Genomic DNA, 10000 nt, shown 5'->3' with positions numbered 1-10000 from the left:
GGGGGGGGGTGGATAGATGTGATGGGGAACATGAGGGAGGGGTAGGAAAGTAGAAGAAAAGAAAGAAATAACATAGTCTTTTTTAGACCCCCTAAAAACCATGCCCCTGTTTTTTAACTACACCCCAAAAAAAGGAAAATCCCTTTTTTAGACAATTGATAAAAATAAACCAGTACAATTAAAATTGTACCAGTTCAATATATTTTGTACCAGTTCAATATATTCTGTACCAGTTCAGAAAAAATTGTACCAAAGGAACAAATTGTACTGCAACATATATACATAATCTAAATTCACTCATTTTCTCTCTTTAGGGCATTGTTGGGTTGAATCTCATTCACCAAAAAATTGAATTTTCATAAAAATCACAAAAAGACAAAAACGCCAACACTGGCAAAAAAAAAAGCATTGATTAATTAAAGTACATGTAAATACACATAAATCAGGTACTGAATCTAATCTCAATCTATGTTTTTAGTTATTAAAAAAAAAAACAATTTAATTTCAGCTAAAAGCTATGATTTGGGGAGTTTATTGACAAAATTGGCACAAGTTGCATACTCCATACACTTGCATACTGCTGATGAAAATAATATTTATACAAAGGGTTTCATCATTCTTGTCCCCAAAGACTGCTTTTCTTTTGGTGAGCACCAAGAACATGAACACTGGCCACAAACATTAAGCAGGGAGTCCATGAATCAAGGACTCCAGCTCTTCTGCACATTCCCATAAATTTCAAAGAATAAGCTTAGGGTTGTCAATGGTTACAACTTTATACCATTACAGTGACTGCACATATTTTTGGCTGTGACCAGAGTCTGTGTTCTTGGTGCTGAGCACAAAAAAAAAGAGGACTCTTGGGATGAGAATGGGCTTTTTAATCAATTAATTAACTCCTTAACTCCTGAGCCGCCAGACCATTGAGGAGTAAAATCTAAAAAGTGTTAGGCAGAGTAAAATCTATTGAGTCTCAATCCCATGTGTCAATAATTTAAGGCTTTGAGCAAGAGCTCATTGTGGCTCTGAATAATTGCCCGGCCTTTGTAACATTTTCGGCAAAAGAACGTACGCAGAGATGATAAAAAGAACAGTGCAAATTAAGTCAAGCTAACAAACACAAAATCTGCCTGGTGTGCAACACTTGATGAACTCCCTGAGTTTCCTAACCTTAACAGTTGTTCCAGTTGATTTCTTGGACTGAGCTTTGCTGCGAATTGACAATGTGCTCTTTTTACTTCTGCCTTTGAATTCCTGCTTCCCTAATTGAAAAAAATAGTTGCTCAATACTCAGGATTTGAGGTCAATGTCATTATAAATATTGCAAGGCCACCCTTAGCTTGTTATAAGAGGTACATTTGTAAAAATATCATCAATGAACAATGGCATTTGTATATTAACTGGTTAATTCAATGAATATGCATCAAAAGATACTGTTGAATTAAATGCATAGCCAGGGCTGCCATTAAGTTTTGAAGCACGTGTAAGACTCGAGATTACTCACCTGTAACATGTAAATAAATTGTGGCCAAAGGCCATGTAAACAAAGGCCCACAGGGCCTGAGCCTTTAAGGTGGCCTAGGGGCATGCTCCCCCAGAAATTGTTTAAAATTAGACTCCTAGAAATGCATTTTTCTGCACTCTGAGGCACAAATTTCTTGTTTTCTCAATGAAAGTGATAAAAATAAACAGAACAAAAACAATTATTAGACAATGTTACGAAAATAGTGAAGTACATGATGTTGTAAATGCCTCATTGACAAGTGGTTGTTTTTGCTGTATTCTGCATTCATGGGTGTGAATAATGATACATTGTACATTGGTCTTACAACTAATGCATTTCTAGTATTCAGAGATAAATAAAGCTTTTACTTTCTTCAACTTTTTAGAGCGACTTTCAATCAAGTGTCATAAAACAAAAACCAAAGTAATTACCTACTATGGCCAATCAAAAAGGACGGAGACAGTCCAGTAAACCAATCAAAACTCAAAGTAATTACATCTAGCCAACACAAAGGGCGGTAAGATGTGCAAGCTCAAGCCATGATTAGTTTTAGTCTCACTTCTCATTGGTTCACAGAAATAGTGGTGTGAGAACTTTGAACCAATCACTGAATGAAGTAATGCAAAACCAAAGCAATTTCCTAATTAACCTCGACAATCAATTGAACACCGCTCTGATGTAAAATTAATAAAATTTTTATTGTTTCATGAACTGGCAACTGAGTCTGATCATACACATGTACACGCAAATGTGACTGAAGATGACTAACAGTCACTCTTAATAATCAGGCCTCGGTTGTTCAAAAGGTGGATAACGCTATCCATCGGATAAGTCACTATCCAGTGGATAAACACTAGCAAAAGCAATTGAGTTATCCAGTGGATAGTGATTTATCCAGTGGATAGCGCTATCCACCCTTCGAAAAACTGGGGCCAGAACCATCATCTGTGGGGTTGCACATATTGACAAGCAGCTTCTTAAAGAGTTGTTCTTGGGTGAAAACCTCTTCTTCAATATCATGAATTTTGTCAATGAGAATAAAGATAAATCCACTTGGAAATGGTCACACAACACAAAACCGTGAAGAATGGTCAGCGGAATCCTGTTTATCTTAAGGACGTTCGCGCCTATTGCTACTGCGCATTTTTTCACGCATGTCACGCACATGTCATTCATCGCAGACCACGAAGGTAAACACGATGCTATTAAGGCACAAACATTTTCCAAGAGAATGGAACGTGAAAGTGTGTGGCACCATGGGATGGCCGTGGACCCAGGTCTTCTCGGAAATGACACGCAATGACGTGACAGTGCAAATATACCATCACTTTGAGAACTTCGCAGCGATTTTACTCTCTTGAATGCTCGGTGACCCCCATTTTTCTTTCCGTAGATCACTTCCTTTTCTGATTTTGCCCATTTTAACAAAAAATTAAAAAAATCTGTGCATGAGAAGTTACAAATATTTCGCCTTTTATGCTCTCATGCGACCGAACTTTTCTTTCTTTCTTTTCACCTCAGAAAAAGACTTGACTTCCAAAGTTAATTTAGTTATATTAGTTATGTTGAATTGAGTATGTTTACCTGATCTAGCTTTTTTATTGCTGACAGTTGTAAGCTAAGATCGTCTTAAAGTAACGCAATCTTCTAAAAGTGCACCTCATGATCTCAAAAACAAGCACGGTGACCCTCCATTATTTTTGCCTTTTTGGCAAAAGTAGATCATTACCTTTCTACATGGCAAGTTAAAAAAAAAATCTGTACGTGGGAATATTTTGGGTGCCAACGTCCTTAAGTACGGTGCTTTGAATAATGAGTTTTGTTGCTAAAAGTTGTGTCGCAATCCAACATTCACTGGGCTCAGCCATAACAGGTGTTACAGGTTATGGATAATTAATTAGATTATGAATTTTATGAGTCAATTGTCACTGACATGGGTTCACTGTAAGATTAATATGAACCAGTCACCTGATTGAGAGTAACTGTTTTAGTTTTAATCCCCATTTTACTAGCTTCATGGAATTTTATTCTTGTTCTAATGGGTTTCTACTAAGTGGCATTCTGGTACATGGAGCATAGGTAGAAAAAAAAACCTTTCTCTTGAAATCATAGCTGTTACTGAAATCTGAGTGCTCATTGGTCTACTGAAGAAATACAGATCACAGATTATTACAGTGGTAGTGCAATTGGCTCTAAGATCAAAGCAATAATTGTGAACTGACAACTGTCTGTTTTTGCTGTCATGTGCACTTCAGTGTCATTTTGCTCAATCATTAAAATGTCTCCACACCACAGGACAAGAGAGGAAGGATTCAGTCCATTTAGTTTGACACTTTTTAGTTTGAGCTGAAATTTGTGATCTTTTATCAAAATAATAATATCATTTGTCTCTTACTACGATTATTTGATTGACAATTAATAGATTTTTCAATCCTTTATTTCACTGTCATTATAACTTTTAGTTTCATAATGAGGACTGCTAGTTATCAGCATTAAACTTTCAGTTACTTTCAAGCACCCACAGAAAATACAAAGAATTAATAATAAAACAAATAAATAGAAGTATTGCTGTTGCTAAAGTGAAATCACTTCCTTGTAGTTAAACTGCTGCATAAAAAATTGTTGCAGCAAACACTTCCACAGCTGTTCTCCTTTCCATGCACTCTTCAATAAATTGTTTTAATTAAGCTACAGGTTTCTTCAAACATACATATGATTAAGAATATTTCAGCTAGAAGGTTGTGAATACAACAGACAATTGGGAAAATATAAGCGACCCAGAGTTCAAACTCATCCTTACCCATCCATATCATATCCCCCATCCCGTCTTACCTTATCTGAAAAAAATCATTTGCAATGAATACCGAGTGTAAATTAGGAAATCGGGAATGGCACTGAAAGAACGCTTTCAATAAAAAATTATCAATTGCATGCATGGGCAAAAAGCTACATGATTCGCATGCATGGTCAAAAAGCTACATGATTCACAGGGCAATAGAGGTAAGCTATATAATGCAGAACAAAACAATAAAATTAAGAACTCAAAGCTAATCTTACCAAAAGAATACAATGCACCGATAAAATCGATAAAACATACGAGACAAACCTATATTGCTTCTGAATTTTTCCAAGTCAGACCTTCCTTCCGCATCTCGGCGACCCATTAGATCGCAAAGGTTTTCGTCTTGATCAAGAGAATCGCGAGAATCGCTGCGTTAGTCGCTGCGTTACAGGTGATGTTGCATGACGAGTAATCTCGGGCTCAGACTCCCTCGGTCCCAGAGCGAGCTTCCACCTCCATGCATGATGAGGCTTTTGTACATACTTTTCACTTACTTTTCACACAGAATTGAATTGAAGAACTTGAGATTTATGACAATGCTTTAAAACTACTTTTAGATAAAAGCATTCGATGATTATGTCTTTATATCATTTAAACTCATTGCATGTCGTACGTTTAGGGGTCAAAATTTGCTTCAGCCACGCCCAGATTGGTCAACTTTAGGGGTTAAATTCAAAATTTCCGACGAGCATCCCCGTCTGTTTCATATGGGAGTCCCCTCCCGCCCCCCCCCCCCCCCCACACCGGGATACTTTGCCACTAAACTGCTCCATTTCAATGCTCCTTCTTCCCCAAAAAGTCACTAAAATGCTCAGTTAATGCTCATTATACACACTGTAGCTGAAAAGGCTGCCAGTGAAATTTGAATGTTATTAATTTCAACATTAACACAAATGAAGGCTCTGCTGCACAAAAACGTGTATACGAACACGTATGGTTTTTTAGCGTGACTGGAGATTCTAACGTGAAAACCACAAAAGGTTACAAACTTGCACGAGAGAGCCTTTGCAGTTTCTTGATTTACAAGCATATTTTTTCTGCGCAGAACAAATGAAATAATGGGCAGTTCTCATCCGCGTCCCCATAATCCGTCTGGGACGTACAACAATCAAGCAAACATTTTCAGTGGGTCCCTTTGTGGAGACAAACTAACTTTCGAGTTAGGATTTCGAGTTGGATTTCGAGTTGGATTTTCGAGTTAGGATTTCGAGTAGGATTTTCGAGTTAGGATTTTGAGTAGAATTTTCGAATTGGATTTTCGAGTAAGAATGTAAGTTGGTTTTTGCGAGAGGGTTACTAGTAATCCAGCTGCAACGAATCGGCTGAGGTTGCCTATTTACCGAGTCAGGATTTCGAGTTGGATTTCTAGTTGGATTTTCGAGTTGGATTTTCGAGTTAGGATTTTTTGACGGGGTTTCCAATAAATTGTCAGTGGCTTTAGACAATGTACTTTGTCAGCGGTGTTGGTCATCGTCTTGAGGTCTGATGGAGAATAACGAGGATGGCAGATCGTTAACGGCAATCTTGTTTAATCTATCCTAGCATTGCATTCGTAACTGTATTTTTGACTGGAAACAATAGCTGACACTTAATATTTGGAAACGTAAGTAGGAGCGGTTGGGCACGCCTTGAGTCTCCATGGCGAGGTGGCTTATAAATACCTTATTTACTTGAATGACGCGTATAAAGCGTGCAATAATCGATAGCCAGGGACAAGGAGAAAGTTAGTGGGATGTGGAAACTTATTTGAATGCATTGCTGTGGAACGGACGTGGTTTGAACGTGCGCTTTCGGTGGGCAGTATGATATCCAGCCGCCGCTAAAATGCAGAAAACAGAACAGTCGTGGGGAAGGGGAGGGGGGGAGAGGACCACAACTAGGAAAGCACTGTAAAGCAGCACTGGACCCATTTGTTGGTATTCAAAATATGGGGAAAGTCCTTTTTCTAGTTCCTGGCGCCATATTGGATTAGCAACCGCTCGAACGTGATAACGAGACTGAGGGTGACTCGCTTGCGAGTCTACAGAGAAATTTTAATGACGACCAGCTAATGAGGAGAGTTGCGAGGGTCTTGCACGAAGTTATTGCACATGTTTTAGCGATGGATGGAATGTTATCAAACAAAGATAACCCAAAGACAACACCAAAAAGCAGACAAACTGACAAACTAGCCGATTCGTTGCAGCTGGATTACTAGTAACCTTCTCGAAAAAACCAACTTACATTCTTACTCGAAAATCCAACTCGAAAATTCTACTCGAAATCCTAACTCGAAAATCCTACTCAAAATCCTAACTCGAAAATCCAACTCGTAAATGTGAAAGAAAACCTGAAGTTCTTGGCACCTTCGAAGCTGAGCGCATCATGGTCAAAAAGATTCTTAACGGCAGACCTTACTACATGGTCAAATGGCATGGATACTGTGCCAGCCAAAACACCTGGGAGCCGAAAGATCACCTGCCGGCAGACTTAGTAGAAGCCTTCGAGAACCCTGATCCTGATCCAGTTCGCGTAGAAGAGGCACGAGAAAGAATTGGTCTCGTATTTGAAAGAGGAATGAAAGTTCCTCTCGAATACGAAGAATCAATCGAAATAAGACACGACGTAGTGCGTTTCCTGTTTCCCAACCTGCCTGCCGATTTCAGAGCTACGCCGATTAACATCCAAGATCAGGACGCCTGATTGGTCGCGTCACCACTTTTTCAAATTAATTTTTCATCTCGGAAAGCGGGCTGAAAGTCACCTGAACAGACACCAATTTCATCTCGGTAAACCGAGCTAGCCCGGTCAACCGGGCTCATATGAAAAGGCCCTCAGTCTTGATGTGATTACAGTTGCGGAGAAGCTTTCTGCCCTTGGCTTACTAAATGCACCAAATAATTTCACCTTTCATTATAAATGGCGTTTTCCAAGTGGAAAAGGATTGCAACATTTTTAATTGACATGTAGAATCGACGGCTAAATATTCTATTTACAATGGCTAGAGTGATAAAACTATTAATAATTTTTAATCGGTTTCAGTGGCGGGCTTTGAATTGCAAATTCGTCGTAGGAGCGAATGATGAAGCAAGGTGAAGTTTAATAGTGACATGAATACCGAACTAACCCACCTGTTGAGGTGGTTAAGAACCTTTTTTTGAAAGAAGGTTCATAGTCAGGCTAAGAAATTAACCAAAATTTTAAGAACCATCGAAAGGTAAAAGAAGGGTAAAACGTACTGTAGTGCACTCGCAGGACAATTAGCTCAAATACATAGCGACGTTTTTTAACGTTAACAATGTGGTCTTCTTATTGCATGATACAGTCACTGAACAGCTCACTTTGTAGTCGAACTTAAGTATACCACACAACTTTAAGAACATGCTAAGAACATTTTCAGGGTCAAATCGCTTAAGAAGATGAGAGCCTTCAGCCTCAGCATTCTTACGAAAGAAGGTAAGGTAAAGGTAAAGTCTCTGTTACGAGCCTGAAGGCCCATTAAGGCCGGCGCTTATCTGCGGTTTCCGTAACATGAAGCGACTAGGAGTATTTATGCTCCCCCCTGGATGGGGTGCTACCCATTTATACACCTGGGTGGTGAGAAGCACCGTGAGAGTAAAGTGTCTTGCCCAAGAACACAACACAATGTCCCCGGCCAGGCCCCGAACCCGGACAGCTCGATCCGGAGTCGAGCACTCTAACCATGAGGCCACCGCGCCTCCCACTGAGCCTCCTACTGCGGAGAAACTGAGAGTGTACGCTGGTTCTCTGTTAAGAAAAAAAAAATTTAGGCCGTGGCAGAAAACTGAACTTTATTTGTCAAATGTACTCCCAATGAACGTGCTCAAAACGTCAGACAATATCTAGTTGTGATACCATTCACTGCTGACCCATTACGTCTTAGTTCGGTTATGTTAGCTATGAATTCATGACCGGCACAGATTGTCACATGTTTACATTTAGGGTTTCTTCGTGACATTGTTTACAGTAACGCTAGGAATTTCCTGTGGTTAGGCCGCAACAAGTACTCTGTTTGATTAATCAAAAATAAGATAAGACACAAACCGCAGTGATAAACATATTGAACTTGTTCATTTTGATTATGACTTGACGTTTCGTATGTGCTCTACATACAATTTCAAAAGTAACCGTTGAAATTTAAAACAGCTATTCATATATAACAAAGCGGATGAGGGGACTGGAAATATATATATATATATATATATATATATACGTAAAGTAGGCTTGTATTTGTTGTACTAAGAGTGCTCTATACCATGCGGTAGGGCAATTATGATTATAATGAATATATATATATATATATATATATATATATATATATATATATATATATATATATATTACGCTCACTGTTCATACAGTTTGAGCACTCTCTGGATTGGGTGGAGAGCCTCATAATAGGTGTTCACTATTGGCATAATGCTTCGCTCACTGCTTGCAGTTTGAGCACTCTTGTGACTCCACAATGCAATCCAACAATGTGTAACCGTACATCCTGTGCCCAAGTTCAGGAGTTGCCATAAAGCCATTATGGTGACAACCGGGAGGGCACATTGCATACATATTGTATATATATATATATATATATATAACTTCAGGTGAGTTCCACACTGATAAATCCAGAATAGTGCTCAACAATAATGGAGCGGTAATAACAATGTTTTTCTACTCAATATAGTTTCATATGGACTTTAATACAGGTCTGTTTCGTAGACCAACAAGGAGTTGGACCACTCATCAGTTAAATTCCATGTACACTGTAGCATCGCTGGGGTTTATATACATCAGTAGCGTGATCGTTACAAGATTCAAACTTGAAAAACAATAGTAAAAATGCATTTGTAAATTTATGATTGGTTGTTGAGGATGCGATTGAACCTAAGGAGAAAATTTCACTTGTGCCTCAAGTCGATGCGAGTTCATTACGTTTGTTGAGCGTACAATATAGAATTTCTCGGTACTTATACATAGATTACATCGTTTAGTAAGGTTGCTATAAGATTTGGCCTTGGCTAGAATTTTCCAGGAGATTGCAAAGTCTTTCTTTTGATCTTTTAGCTGCCATAGATGTTTACTCAGTTCGGTGTCATTGTTTTTACTTTCGTCTTTCGGCTTTAAAGCAAGAAACAACCCCCCTGTCATTGAGGGGTTAAAGGAGTTTGAGGATGGCATGATGAAGATCATCCAAAAGGTCAAATTCAAGAATATTGAATGTCAGTTCCAAAAAGACCTCAATGAAGACATCAAATCAATTAAAAGGGACAACCGCCTATTTGTAAAGGCCGATAAATCCACGAACTTTTACAAATTGGAAGCCACCAAGTACAATCAGCTCCTGCATGACAACATCACAAAGACCTACAAAAAGGCAGAGTATAACCTATTAAACAAAATTGATGTGAAAGCGAAAACAATCACCGAGAAACTCCGTATTGACGACCGTGTTGAAACGACCGCTACAAAAGAAGCTTTTATCACCCTAAAAGACCACAAGGACAATTTTGAGAATAAACCAACGTGCAGATTAATTAACCCGTCAAAACAGGAGATCGGAAAGATTAGCAAACAAATCCTCGACAGTATCATCAAGAAACTGCTGAACGCCACGCGAGTAAACCAGTGGAAAAACACCTCCTCTGTGCTGCAATGGTTCA

At 38.8% G+C, this 10000-nt stretch overlaps 1 protein-coding gene and 1 long non-coding RNA gene across 2 annotated transcripts in view; one reads left to right on the top strand and one right to left on the bottom strand.

Annotated features, from left to right (window-relative positions):
* Positions 1–4749, bottom strand: part of LOC138021555 (uncharacterized) — a 7911-nt gene extending 3162 nt beyond the window's left edge. The window contains exons 1-2 of the long non-coding RNA XR_011126389.1: positions 4611–4749; positions 1171–1262 (exon numbers count right to left, since the gene is read on the bottom strand). This is a non-coding gene — a long non-coding RNA (uncharacterized lncRNA). The remainder of the gene's footprint in view (positions 1–1170; positions 1263–4610) is intronic.
* The window catches only part of LOC138021553 (uncharacterized), a 41022-nt gene that overhangs the window by 7432 nt on the left and 23590 nt on the right, over positions 1–10000 (top strand). The gene's annotated exons all lie outside the window — the stretch shown is intronic.

The sequence above is a fragment of the Montipora capricornis genome, chromosome 10 (assembly GCF_036669925.1).
Source record: "Montipora capricornis isolate CH-2021 chromosome 10, ASM3666992v2, whole genome shotgun sequence".
In the NCBI taxonomy this organism is placed as follows: domain Eukaryota; kingdom Metazoa; phylum Cnidaria; class Anthozoa; order Scleractinia; family Acroporidae; genus Montipora; species Montipora capricornis.
Note: the sequence above shows the minus strand (reverse complement) of the source record. Positions and strands in the feature narration are given on the sequence as shown.